Here is a 14,623-nt window from a genome sequence, read left to right on the forward strand (position 1 = left end):
ACCACACTGTAGATCCAACTTCTCTACCCTGAATAACTTCTTAAAATATTGCTTCCCCAAAGGAGCAGTGGGTGCCAGATGCAAGCTGAGATCAGCTTCAGGAGGGTGATCTGAGCTGGCATATGTTTGGGGAAGATCAGAGCCATAGGTGAGCCCGAGTTGTAGGCAAAAAATATTAAATCCAGAGAGATCTGGTGACTGCATTCCTGAATGTCTCTTTAAACAAAAGCTCACTGTTGTAATGCTGTTTTGTTTGATTTATACATGGCAAGGATTTGTAAATCTATTAATCCTTCCTTACTAAATAAATAATATAGAAAGTGTGTTTGTGTGTGTGTGTGTATATATATAAAAACTATAAAATTTTGATGTCCCATGATTTAAGTAAGGTTTTACATCAGGAAACCTTTGTCCTAACAATCTAAACTTTGTACCATTAACCCGATCCTGGACCTTGGTGAAGCACAGCAAGTTTCCAGGCGACTCAAAGTAAGCGTGTGGATTTTAGAGCACTTCGAAAAATTGGCTGTCAAAAAGTAAACTAAGCTCAACCTCACCTCCAGTGCTGCTGCCGCCCCCCCACTATAATAACCAGTACAGTACATTCTTACTCCTCCGCGGAGGCTGTCGCTTGAATGTTTTTCAGCTAGGCATTTACTGTTTAATTTCTTGAGAGCCATGTTCTCTCCCAGGACCACACCTGAGAAAAGCCATTCAAGGACCACAAGGAGAATGCCTTTCTTTTTCCTGGAAAATGCCTTCGCTCACAGATTAAAAAAAGCTTTGTGCGCTCATGAGAAAAATCTACATTGAACACTTCAGGTGGTGATCGGCATATTTATGGCTGTGAAATGGTGTGTTCAGAGCTTTAATAGAACACCCTCTCCTTGTACATATCAGGAGACCAAAGGTAAGTTTACAAATATCCCTCTAGAGGGACAATAACCCCATCAGTTAATAACCCCTGTCCCCGGGTGGGAAGGTCTGTAAATCAGACTGAGTAACACTATAGCAATTATGTTGTGTTTATTTCAAACATTACCATGCAACCATATGTATGTAAACCAGCCTCAATAAAAATACAGGAGGAGAAAAATGGTCCAGCCTGGACTGGACCAGGCTGAAGTTGATGGTGGGATGGAAATTGTTGAAATAAATAAAATAAAATAATAAATAAATAATAAAAATAATAAAATAATAAAATAAAATAATTTGTGGTGCATTCTTCAAGTCCACCTGCAGCACACAGAATAAAAAAACGTGACTGGCTGTTTGGTCTTGGGCAAAACACATGACATCTCTGCCTTCCTTTTTCTACCTGAGAACAGGGCTACTTTTTATCTCCCAGAGGAGGGGTTTTGTGAGGCTTTATAAATTACAGCCTGATTGCCAGAAGCACTGAGCACTTGCAGCTGTTGACTTCATCTGGAGTTCTGGAGGCTCAGCCCCTCTAAAAGTGAATCCCAAAGGATCAGATTTTGGAGAGCTCAGCACTCATACTTGTGGCCAGATTTTCAAAAGAATTCCGCATCCAGTGTGCTGAGCTCTTTTGAAAACCAGACCCTGAATCTCAGTACTGTAGCTTTAAAAAACAAAAGCACTATATATGTGTTAATATTATTTGTTACAAGGGGGACTCCACCTCATTTCCACAGTGCAAAAAGCCATTAACATAGCATGCTACCAAATAATAAATTTTACCTAAAACACCCACCAAACCACTTTTCTGACTGTGTAACATGCAACACCAAAGATTATGAAAATCAAAAGGGTTTTTTTAAATGACTCATTTCAAAATTTTTATAGTCCCTGCTTTCTTGTATTTCACTCAGTTTGAACGGTAAAACTGACTCACTTTAGTGAGATATGGTGTGTGAGGTGATATCTTTTACTGGACCCACTTTTACTGGTGAGAGAGAAGAGCTCTGTGAGGCTTGAAAGCTGTCTCTCTCTCTCATATCCATGGACCAACATGGTGAAAACAACACTGCATACAACAATGGAAGATGATAAATCACTTTCACTTCCTGGCTTTCATGCGCCTCCTTGCAGTGTCTGGGGTAGCAAACACTTGCAGAACAAGGTTCAAATGCAAACAAAAACAGCTGCACAGTGACCTGGCACAATATCCCCATCCTGAGGGAGATCAATGGGTGGTACAGCAATATAAACAGCAAGATAGTTTTCTTCTAACAGTTTTTATAAAAATCTTAAACAAGATGGACCTTGACGTTAACACTGACAGTGTCTTTTTAACATAAGTGGTGAACAGACATTTCACAACATCTGTCACATGGCGAGATGTTTCTTAATTCTTTATACCAACAAACTACATAATATTTTAAACTTTATCCCACCCACCCACATTGTAACCAAAATAACCTACCAGTTCTAGAGTTAAAACAAAATAGCCAATTCCAGACTGCCACTGCAGCTCCCCCTTCTTTGTTCACAGCATTGCTGCCTGATTTAAATTCAAGGTGCAGTGCTTACCACTCCTCCAGAGGCCAGTTCCATCTTTCACATAATCAGCCAGTTTTACAACCCAGCCATTTCAGTCTGCAGATGCTACCTACCTTGAGCCTTCCTGCTTGTCTGTCTCCTGGTTTGTCAGACACAGCTGCAGAATGACTCAGCAAAAAGAAGTTAATGACTCAGCAATAGGAAGGGACTACAGCAAGCTTTCTTCTTCTCCTCTCTCGCCTTTGGAGGAGCATAAGAATCTGAGGGGCTTTGGCACCAAGTACCGAGTGTCTCTGAATCCCATGGAAACACCTTCTAACCCATTCTCCCTTTAAAGGTGCTGTGACTCGGAATTTGTGTCTTACTGTCCTGTGTATTAAGTACTCTGTGCAAAACGAAAGCTCCTCCCCCTAACACGGCTACCACTCTGAAACCTGTCATTCAGTGATGTTTCATCCCACTGCTGCTTAATGATCTTTAATCAAACCATAGGACTCAGCATGAGACTGAGACACAATCTAAAAGCATGACAGGCACCATGCCAATAGATGTAAAAGAACAATCAAAGCAACACAGTCTCCCTGCTATCATGCGACCAATATGTGTTTTAGTGCCATTCACAAGCTACTGCAGTGGCTCCTGCCCCATTCATTTCAGGAGCAACAGCCCACATCCTCAAAGGTATTTAGGCATCTATCTGGGCCTTTCTGCCTGTCCGAGCACCTCTCAGTCTTTAATATACTGATCCCATTTTACACATGGGGAACTGAGGCACAGAGGGTCAGATCCTCAAAAGTATCTAGGCACCTAATTCCCCTGAGACCAATGGGAGTTAGGTGCCTAAATATCTTTGAGGATTTGGGCCAGAGAGAAAAAGGCCTTATCTACTCAAAGAAGTTGTACTGTATTGGTAAAGTTGAAGCAATACAACCCATGCATGTGTTCACATAGTTATAGCACTAGAAAGATGCTTTATACCAGTATAATTGCATACACACTCAGGGTTTTTCACGTAAAACTATTTCAGTAACCAAAATAGTTATACCAGTAAAATCAGCCTGTAGTAATCAGGTCCAAGTGACTTGCCCGCAGTCCCATAGGAAATCTGTCGCAAAGCAGGGAATTCAAGCTAGCTCTCACATGTCCCAAGTTAACATTCTCCCCACTTCACCATCCTTCCACAGTTTAAAATGGTTTTAACAGCATGCATCCTATCTCTTTCCTGCTTCCCTAAGCTCGTCTATTGCCAGTCTTCCCTTTGTCCCTTCTCGTGATGCCTTCAAATTTGGTGGGGCAAGAGTTTTCTCCCCTGCAGTTCCTGACACAAGTTAGCTGGAAGATAATTTTCTTGTATCTCTTTGCCTCACTGAGTTCTTTTACTTGAAAATAGAGAGGCCGTAAAGCCTAGTGGTTAGAGCATGGAACTGGGTTACAGTCAGCAACTCCTGAATTCTGATCTTGGTTCTGCCACTGACTTGAAGTATGACTGTGGCCAAGTTACTTAATGGCTTACAGTTTCCCCATCTGTAAAGCAAGATCATGACTTATTTGTTAACACACATAGGCGAAAGCTTATGCTCAAATAAATTTGTTAGTCTCTAAGATGCCACAAGTCCTCCTTTTCTTTTTACACATAGGTGTGAGGATTTTCTAGTTTGTAAAGTATTTTGAAGATCTACTTGTTCTGTGTTGCCAACTTGCAATTTTATTGCAAGTCTTGCAAGAGCTGATGTTTGTTAAAGCCCCAGCTCCTAGAGTCAGGTGATTATGGGAGAATTACAGCTTTCATTTAAAAAAAAAATGTCTACCTCACATGGATGTGAAGAAAGCTTGAAAATGTGACCCTTTAAAAGCTCAAAAGTCAGAAGCCAAATAAAAAGAACCCAACATTAATTATTTTTAAAATCTCCTAATTTTAAGACAATCTAATTTTTTTTTAAAACCTGACATTTTTGAGCCCTTGAGATTGGCAATAAGAATCATTATGCTTTTCCTCCTTAACTACAACTCTTAGCCTATGACTACTCTACCATTTATGTCAGTATAACTTATCAACAGAGAATGTCAGAGAAACAACTCTGACATTATAATCAAAGGGGCTGACAAAGGAGGTGCTATAGTCATAATGAACAGGTCGGATTATGAACAGGAGGCTGCCAGACCACTATCCTCTGATCCCACTGAGGAGTACAAAAGAAACTACATCATCTGCTCAAGAAACTCCCTGCTATAGCACAGGAACAAATCTACATGGACACACCCCCAGAGCCCCGACCAGGGGTATTCCATCTGCTACCCAAGCTCCATAAACCTGGAAACCCTGGATGACCCATCATCTCAGGCATCAGCACTCTTACAGCAGGATTATCTGACTATTTGGACTCTCTCCTCAGACCCTATGCTACCAGCACTCCTAGCTATCTTCGAGACACCACTGACTTCCTGAGGAAACTACAATGTATTGGTGATCTTCCTGAAAACACCATCCTGGCCACCATGGATGTAGAAGCTCTTTACACCAATATTCCACATGAAGATGGACTACAAGCTGTCAGGAACAGTATCCCTGATGAGGTCACGGCACACCTGGTGGCTGAGCTTTGTGACTTTGTCCTCACCCACAACCATTTCAGATTTGGGGGATAACTTATACCTTCAAGTCAGCATCACGGCTGTGGGTACCCGCATGGCCCCACAATATGCCAACATTTTTATGGCTAACTTAGAACAACGCTTCCTCAGCTCTTGTCCCCTAGCGCCCCTCCTCTACTTGTGCTACATTGATGATATCTTCATCATCTGGACCCACGGGAAGGAGGCCCTTTGAAGAATTCCACCTGGATTTCAACAATTTCCACCCCACCATCAACCTCAGCCTGGACCAGTCCACACAAGAGATTCACTTCCTGGACACTACAGTGCAAATAAGTGATGTTCACATAAACACCACCCTATACCAGAAACCTACTGACCACTATACTTACCTACATGCCCCAGTTTCCATCCAGGACATATCACATGATCCATTGTCTACAGTCAAGCCCTAAGATACAACCGAATTTGCTCCAATCCCTCAGACAGAAACAAACACCTACAAGATCTTTATCAAGCATTCTTAAAACAACAATGCCACCTGGGGAAGTGAGGAAACAGATTGACAGAGCAAGACGGGTACCCAGAAGTCACCTACTGCAGGACAGACCCAACAAAGGAAATAACAGAACACCACTGGCCATCACATACAGTCCCCAGCTAAAACCTCTCCAGCACATCATCAATGATCTACAAAAAAACCTTCAGAAACAGACTTCAAAGAGAAAATGCAGAACTAAAAGTAATTTGCAAATTAACACCATTAATTTGGGCTTGAATAGGGATTGGGAGTGGCTGGCTTACTACAAAAGCAACTTTCCCTCTCTTGGAATTGACACCTCCTCATCAATTATTGGGAGTGGGCTACATCCACCCTGATTGAATTGGCCCTGTCACCACTGGTTCTCCACTTGTGAGGTAACTCCCTTCTTTTCATGTGTCAGTATAATAAGGCCTGCATCTGTAATTTTCACTCTATGCATCTGAAGAAGTGGGTTTTATACTCAAGCTCAAATAAATCTGTTAGTCTTTAAGGTGCCACTGGACTCCTTGTAGTATAACTTATGTCATTCAGGGGTGTGTAAGTAAGCCACCCCCCTGAGTGACATAAGTTACACCAACCTCAGTGCTGGTGTATATAGTGCTATGTCAGTGGGAGAGTTTCTACTGCTGACATAGCTACCGCCACTCATTGCAGGTGGATTAATTAAATTGACAGGAAAACTCTCTCCCATCGGCTTAGAGTGTCTACACTAGATATCTTACAGCGGCTCAGCTGCATTGGGACAGCTGCACCACTGTAAATCTCTAGCGTAGCCATGGTTTAAATGTCTGTTCTCCTCAGCTGTTGGTCTTATCACTGACTGAATGCTTCAATATTATTTAATCTACAATATCTTTTCAGAGCTGTTTTCAGTCACTTATGCCATAAACTGCTGGCTTGTAAATTTTAATAGCTAGGTACAGCATTACGGGACACTCACTATATCAAATAAAATTTTATATCTTCCATTGTTCTTTGCAATGTAGCCCTGTTGGTCCCAGGATATTAGAGAGACAAGGTGGGTGAAGTAGTATATTTTATTGAACCAACTTCTGTTGGTGAAAGAGACAAGCTATCAAACTACTCAGGTGGAGCTGGCAACTACAAGGGCTGGGTTCAATATCTAGGGGTTCCTCTTAACAATACAAAACAGAACCAGATTGAGTCCCCACCAAGTAATCTGGAAAAATTAACACAACCTTGGGTGCCATTAAGAGGCCAGACTTCCCCACTCACAAGCACTGAATCTACATATAACAAAATAAAACTTCTATTACAAGGGAAAGGGAAACCAGCATTCATCTGCGAAAACACAACCATGATTCGAAAGCATGTATCCATAAGCAAACACCCATCCTGCAATATGTTGGGTGGTGTTCTTTACTCAGTTTCCCACCTTGTGGTGTGAAAGTCTGACAAAGGAATATCCCTTTAACATGCCACTCCCCATGCCCTCTGCTTCACCCCACTCACAGTTGGTTATTCTTGGTCAGCGAAGACCCAGAGTTCAGAAGTGCATTCACCTGGGTTCACCTCCCATCCCTAAAAGGGACAAAACCTGAAGAAGAGTGCGGTGTAGCTCAAAAGTTTGTCCAATAAAAGATATTACCTCACCCATCCTGTCTCTCTGATATCAAATAAAGTTGTTTTATAATAGGTTTCAGAGTAGCAGCCGTGTTAGTCTGTATTCGCAAAAAAAAAAAGGAGTACTTGTGGCACCTTAGAGACTAACCAATTTATTTGAGCATAAGCTTTCGTGAGCTACAGCTCCTGTCATCGGATGCACTGATGAAGTGAACTGTAGCTCACGAAAGTGTATACTCAAATAAATTGGTTAGTCTCTAAGGTGCCACAAGTCCTCCTTTTCTTTTTGTTTTATAATGTATTTTACCGCATGCTTTGCACACTGCACCAACAGACATACATCAGGGGGTAACTGTGTTAGTCTGTATCCACAAAAACAACAAGGAGTCCGGTGGCACCTTAAAGACTAACAGATTTATTTGAGCATAAGCTTTCGTGGGTAAAAACCCTACTTCTTCAGAAAGCTTATGCTCAAATAAATCTGTTAGTCTTTAAGGTGCCACCGGACTGCTTGTTGTTTTAACAGACATACAGGGACTTTAGGGAAAGCCTTTGTACAGGTTGCAGTATCTAGAGAATTAGAAGGCTAGAAGTAGGTATGAGAGCACAAGGGCAGAAAGGAGAAGCCAGTTACCCAATCATAGTTGATATGCATTCTGAGAATGTGACATTTGCCTACATTAGAATACAGGTGAAAAATAAAACTATGTTCCACTGAGGGTTTGGGACAGACCTTTTCCTTGGCACATTCTCAGGGCCTGGTCCAAAGCCTACTGATGTCACTGGAAAGACTCCCATTCACTTCAATGGGCTTTGGATCAGGCCCTTACTGTTTGCCCTAGGGTGACTAGCTGGATGGTCTATGATGAACATTAAGGGATAAATCTTGGTTTCACTGATGTCAAAGTTTTGTATTGACTTCAATGGGATCAAGATTTTGCATTAAATCTGTTAACGCATTCTTGTACTTCCATCCCTCTCCTTCCTTATGGCTTTATGTTGTTAATCAATTGTGGGGCATAGCCCCTCTTTCCTTCTCTCTCCCCAGAAAATGTAAAAAAGTCACAGAGATTGAACTGGAGTGTTTGACCTTTCACCCTATTTTGGCCCTTTCTACCCTTGGAGCATAGTGGTGTTTGAAAATTGTAACAGGATTTAATAATGATACACAACAATGTTGCCAGTTCTCACAAGTTTATTGAGAGTCTGGTAGTGTTTGGTGTTTTAACCGAAACTGCAGTTTCCAGAGTCAAGTGATTACAGAGAAACTCAGCTTCCATTTTAAAAATAAGGAAGTTTCTAGTTCTCGTGGTTGCAGAAAAAAGTTTGAAAATGTGACCCAAGTGCACCCTAAAGGCTCAAAGACCAAAAGGGAAATAAACAGTCTCATGATTTTTGGGGCCAGATTCACGACTTTTGAATGTTTGGTGTTGGTAACACTGACACAATCTTATAATAAAGCCAACGCCTGAGGTGAGATTTGTACTCTGCACAGTGTGTGTCCTTCATTTTAGAACAGGGAAGGCATCTGCCCATGGCATTATCTTCATTTTGCAGATAGGGATACTGAGATACTGAAATAGTTTGCACAGTGACAGAGCTGGGAATAAAACCCAGGATTCTCTGTTCTTACCGTGGGAGCACACTTCCAACTCTACAGCTTCTGACTGCCAAAAGCTGCTTTACAGATGTCTCCACAAAGGACATGTTCAGTTTCAGTAGAAATCTACTTATGCTGGTTCTGCTACTCTTGTTTGGGGATCAGATAGGTGGGATCAAAAGGCATTTGTGTGTCTGCTTTGAACAACAAATGCTCTGGCCAAAGCCGGCTCTTTCCTTTCTGGGGCTGCGTTAGGGCCAGCATCTCACCAGGTGGCGCTGTTTACGAAGTCACAAGGGCTACTGTTGTGTATGGGAGGAAAGATTGACAAATATGTTCCTGTAAAAAGCATTTCATGATTAGTCATGTTGACTCAGGGGAAATGTGGTTATTTTGCCATTGAGGATTAAATTCATCCAAGTGCAGAGGGCTTGCGAAAGGCCCTATTATGCTGTGATCTCTTTGTTACACACCAACCACAGTCCCCATAAACACTTAACACAAGGTTTTCAGAGATGGCTAGGGCCTAATTTCAACCTCAAAAATGTGTGTGCGTGTATATTTTCATATGCCCATATGATTTAACATGCAAGTGCATGTGTAAACAGGCAGATATACACATGCACACAAACTTGTCAGCCTTCAGTCAGCTGCCTGTTGATAAACAGTCACTAGCAACACAATTACCTAATGCTGTGCTACAGGATTTAGTGATGGACTATATCTAAGCAACAAAGGACGGCAATCCAGGACCCTGAAGACACAGCTGGGTGGGATAGAATGAGCATATCCCTGTGCTTCCCCTGGAAACTGAACTGCTAACTTTCTAACTGGGTGTGTTTGTGAAAGAAGCCTGATGTGAAACTGAAAGCAGTAACTGATGCATAGGGCTCATTTAATGAAGACCTTCCTTTGTGATGCCTGCATGTTACACAGGTTACCATAGTAGCAGCATCCATATCAAAAGGGCCAAGAGGCTGGAAGAAGTAGGTCAGTGTGGTCTAAATAATACCCAGACATGTCAGTTTCAAACTCAACTTGATCAGGGGAAGAAAAAGAAATCCAGAGACAAGATTAAAATACATGGCTTCGAAAAGTGCATTTCTCTTCATCAGAAAAATACACCATGAGCTACTTTTTAAAGCTATTTATATCTTTTGTGTTATTACAAGAGATGGGACTGAATCAAACACCAGAAACCTGACCACAAACTATAAGGGAATTTGGATGCTACTTTGGACCCCAACTTCTCAGCTGGTCTTTATTTCTCTAATGGCTCAAATCAAAACTCCCACACTCCAGCTCCATGAAATGATGATAAAGTTCAGATCTGGACCCAAATTTTGCAGACTAGCCCCCAAATTTAGTTATTAACTTTGCCTTATTTTTATCTGATTAAATCAAATTTACTTCAAGGAGCAGAGGAAGCAAAGGAAGTCACGCTGAAGTTATGCAATGTACATTTTATTTCCTTCTGTGTCATATATCGGCTTCAATGTTCTCATGCTTGGTTTGAACTCTCTGTACTGTTATGAGACACATTCCAATATCAATTTTATAGATTTAAAACCCGAGTGTTTCAGATAGGCTTGCTGAGGGCTATACCATCACTTTCAGGTGAGCTCTCCCCTTAACATAAGGTATAACCACACAAGGAAAAAGGGATGTTCTTACCTCCTGCTAGCTAAAACGTGATAAAATCCTATTGAGGACAAGGCAGTTTATAGGTTTCACACTAGTTAGCAGATCAAGGTAGAGATTATATGGGAGTACAGGGTTTACCTTGACCTGCTAATGTGTTATTACTGTAGCTGGCATTGCCTGGCCTTTGCTAGGATTTTACTTCATGTTAGTTATGATGATTAGTGAACATAAGGTCAGAATGAACATATCTTATTCCCTAGTAAAGACAAGACCAAAGAGTGAACTCTCTGTTTATGGGTGAATTTCCTCTAGAGAGAGAACCTTGAAACAACTTAGCCATTCATTGCACTAAAATTTAGGAAAAATTGTCTTTTCCCCATCCACGCAGTTAACATCACTGTTGTACTGTGGGTTCTTATATTTCTAGTTTTTTAAAAAATGCTTTAAAAGTAATAATTACTTCAAAACTGCCAAACCAGGACTCACTAAGCAAGAATTAAGAGTCTTACAGAAAAGTTCTTTTAGAAAAGGGTAAAGGAGAGGGAATGGGGTAAGGAAAGAGCCTCCATTAGCCTGACAAAAATACAGATGTTCAAGGCACCGACATGTTGTTTGTATCAGAAACATTAATTTGGTATCAAATTACCTAGTTTAGATACATCCTTAATCCTAAATATTTAAAGCTCTGAGTTACTTGCTGGTAACTGGGATGTATAAAAGTGACCACTCAGATATCCCTCATGTGTGAAAATATGGCTAGCTGAAACAGGGCAATTGTGAGTCACTGCAAGCAAGGTGATGAGGTTGAGCCTGGCCAAACATCTAGGGTGTCAGCGAACAAGCAAGCCCCAAGAAGGTGAGCTCCTGAGCTAGCTCTTCCTGAGGGTTTACTGAAGCGAGAATCAATTCTGTACTTTGGTGAGTGGCTGAAGCAAAGGGCTGGTTACTGAACAGAATGTGTTTAGAACTAGAACAAGGCATTTTAGGTCTGGCTCTGCACCTATGGAGTCATTGGGAGTTTTCCCATTGACTTCAGTGTGCTCAGGATCCTTTTTGAGCTGACTGGTGACCTCACAGGTTTGTTCTGAAAGCTTGCTATATGGATTGCCAGAGTAACCAGGCACTTATGAGTCACCGGCAGAGAGATCACCTACATATAACAACATGAGATCGGGCCTCGTCTACACACAAAATATATGCCGGCATAGTTAAAGTGATACAGCTCCTCTCCCACAGCGTGGATGTGGTTATACTAGTATAAATGGGCTTATATCACTATATCTTAGGCTATGTGCCCACTGTGCACCTTACAACAGCACGGTGTGCCACTACACCCGCACCATTGTAAGGCACGCAGTGTAGTCTTTATTGCTGGGAGAGAGCTCTCCTGGTGACCAAATAAAACCACCCGCAACGAGGGGCTGTAACTTTGCTGACGGGAGCGTGGCTCCTGCCGATGAAGTGCTCTCCACACCGATGCTTTTTGTCGTTAAAACTTTTGTTGTTCAGGGGAGTGTTTTTTTCACACCCCTGAGCGACAAAAGTGTTAATGATGAAAGTGCAGTGTAGACATGGCCTTATTCTCCTACGGGAAGGGGAATAATCTATACTTGTATTAGGCAGCTTTATATTGGTATAACTGTGTCCACACTAGCAGCGGAACCAGTATGACTATATCAGTAAAAAGTCCCACCCTTAACTATTACACTGGTACAAAATGCGTATGTAGATCAGGCCTCAGTTTAACTAATGAACAGAGAAGCACCAAAGAGATGAGCTCCCAAATAAGCGCAGAGAGACCTGGGAAAAAAACATGGTGGATAGAGGTGATCTTCTCAGATGCTTCAGGTCCCAAGTGAAGACTGATGCTGGAGACAACCCTGGAGATAAGCTGATGGTGTAAAGAGGAGGGTTGTGGGTTCAACAAGCATAGGAATGGTTTCTGAGATGAGAGATGACTGGATAAACTAGTCAACATTTGAGTGTCACCCCCTGAAAACAGCCTCAAAAGTAGCCTGGCTTATTAGCGAATTTCAGGTTAGGACTATTGGGGCAGGGGAGCTCTCATCCAGCTTCAGTAAGCAGACAACTACTTTCAGTGTAATTAATAAGAAAGAACACATACTCTGTAAGAAAAGGGGAAGAATAAGAATGCAAAGATGTAATGGACGCTTGAACCTTCATCATTTGCACAAAATGAATGGGAGGCTCATTGTGGATTATCTAGTTTTGTGAATTAGCAACAAGAAAAAAAGACTATCACACAATACACATTTTTATGAGTATGGTTTTGCTTTTATTAATCATGACAATGTGCCTTGGGGCTTGATCCAAGCCCACTGTCCTCAGTGAAAAGACACTCATTGACATTGGGGCAAGCCCACAGCATTTAAAGAAAAATCCCAAAGCATCGGGAGTAGAGACCTCCCTGTCTCTCTCTGCTTTAATCCTCTCATGACAGATGGAGCAATGTGAGACTGTCAGTGTTCTGGTGAGAATTAATCTGGTTTGCAGATTAACTAATGGTCTGTCTACATTTAAAATGCTACAACAGCACAGCTGTGCTGCTGTAACACTTCAGTGCAGACACTCCCTACAACAATGGTGGGGGTTCTCCTGTCAGGTACGTAATCCACCTCCTTGAGAGGTGATAGATAGGTTGATGGAAGAATTCTTCTGTCAACCAAATGCTCTCTACACAGGCCCATGGGTCGGCTTTTGGATTTTTCACGCCCCTGAACAATGTAGGTGGGTTGACCTAATTTTCTAGTGTAGACCAGCCCTAATTGAGAGTTAATGAGGTTTAACTGTGCATAAGTGTTCATACATAAATGCAGGGAGCAGAGGGAACAAGCAACACAATCTAGAAGTGATGCCCAGCAATGGGGAAAACCACTTAGTGCACACAGCTGAAAAGTGGTGGGATGATTCTCATAACTGAGAGTCAATTGGTAGAAGCTATGTAAGAAAGACATAAAGGGAAGGGGGACAACAGATAATGAATCCCATCATCTTTTAAGGAGCAGATTTTTAAACACTGATCAGTTCTTCTCCTCCTCAAAAGGGTGGTTGCTGACACATTATGTATTATTTGTAGTGCAGTAGGGCTGAGGATTCCCAGTCCAGGATCAGAGCCCTATTATGCCAGGCACTGTACAGAGAGATAGTCCCTCCCCAAGAATGCATACAGTCTAGGTGTCAGACAGGGTGGGACAGATGGACAAAACAGACAGAGTCAGTGTGGGGTGGGAAGATAAGGTAATAAAATTAACAGGTTTTAGTAGAAAAATAGCAGTCTGGGCTCGCCCTTTTCCCAGTCAAAGCCACAGGGCCACGATGTGAAGGCATCATGGCAGAGGCAGGTTTTTAGGAGGGAGCTGGAAGAGTGGTGGATTTACACATAACAATACTTTATTACTTGTAGCATGGCCTTGATTTGCTAGAGCTGCTAGTTAATTCAAGACAACCCTAGGCTGACAGACTGCCAGTGAGATTTTATTCACTTCTTGTTTTATACTGACTTTGTTTGACCTTCTAATAAGGGAGTGCTAACGCTGTGGATACTATTAATAACCAAGTCCTGGCCCAGACATTCCCTCTTCCATGGGAAACCCTAGAGCAGGGGTGGGCAAACTTTTTGGCCTGAGGGCCACATCGCGGTTCCAAAACTGTATGGAGGGCCGGGTAGGGAAGGCTGTGCCTCCCCAAACCCTAACCCTATCTGCCCCCCTCAGAACTCCCCACCCACCCAACTCCTCCTACTCCTTGTCCCCTGACTGCCCCCTCCAGGGGTCTCCTGCCCCTAACTGCCCCCCAACCCCACCCCCATCCAACCCCCCCTGCTCCCTGACTGCCCCGACCCCTATCCACACCCCCGCCCCTGACAGGCCCCCCGGGATCCCACCCCCTATCCAACCCCTGCTCTAAAGCCCCTTTCAGAATGCGAACATAGGCGGAGGACTCAGGAGGAACAGGGGCAGCCGTGCAGCCGGAGAGAAGTGGGGGTTTCCCCTTCAAAGAGCCACTTCTCTCTGGCTGGCTGCACAGCCGCCCAGTGCTCCTCCTGAATCTTCCGCCCGTATTAGCTGCACTCCTGCCACCCGCCTGCTCCCTTGAGGCTGCAAGTGAGCCTCCCTCCCTGCTCTCCCCTGCCCCTGCAGTGCAGCCCCCTCCTGTGCTGGCAGCGCAGGGTGCTG

The 14,623-nt window shown here is 42.8% G+C and overlaps 2 protein-coding genes across 2 annotated transcripts in view; one reads left to right on the top strand and one right to left on the bottom strand.

Annotated features, from left to right (window-relative positions):
• The window catches only part of CANX (calnexin), a 63,176-nt gene extending 60,391 nt beyond the window's left edge, over positions 1–2,785 (bottom strand). Inside the window, exon 1 of the mRNA XM_073355391.1 lies at positions 2,577–2,785. The gene's annotated coding sequence lies outside the window, so the exon portion shown is untranslated. The remainder of the gene's footprint in view (positions 1–2,576) is intronic.
• CBY3 (chibby family member 3) overlaps positions 1–14,623 on the top strand; it is a gene marked incomplete at its 5' end in the record, with an annotated part of 29,735 nt that overhangs the window by 11,084 nt on the left and 4,028 nt on the right. The window lies entirely within an intron of this gene.

Source organism: Lepidochelys kempii, chromosome 8 (assembly GCF_965140265.1).
Source record: "Lepidochelys kempii isolate rLepKem1 chromosome 8, rLepKem1.hap2, whole genome shotgun sequence".
In the NCBI taxonomy this organism is placed as follows: domain Eukaryota; kingdom Metazoa; phylum Chordata; order Testudines; family Cheloniidae; genus Lepidochelys; species Lepidochelys kempii.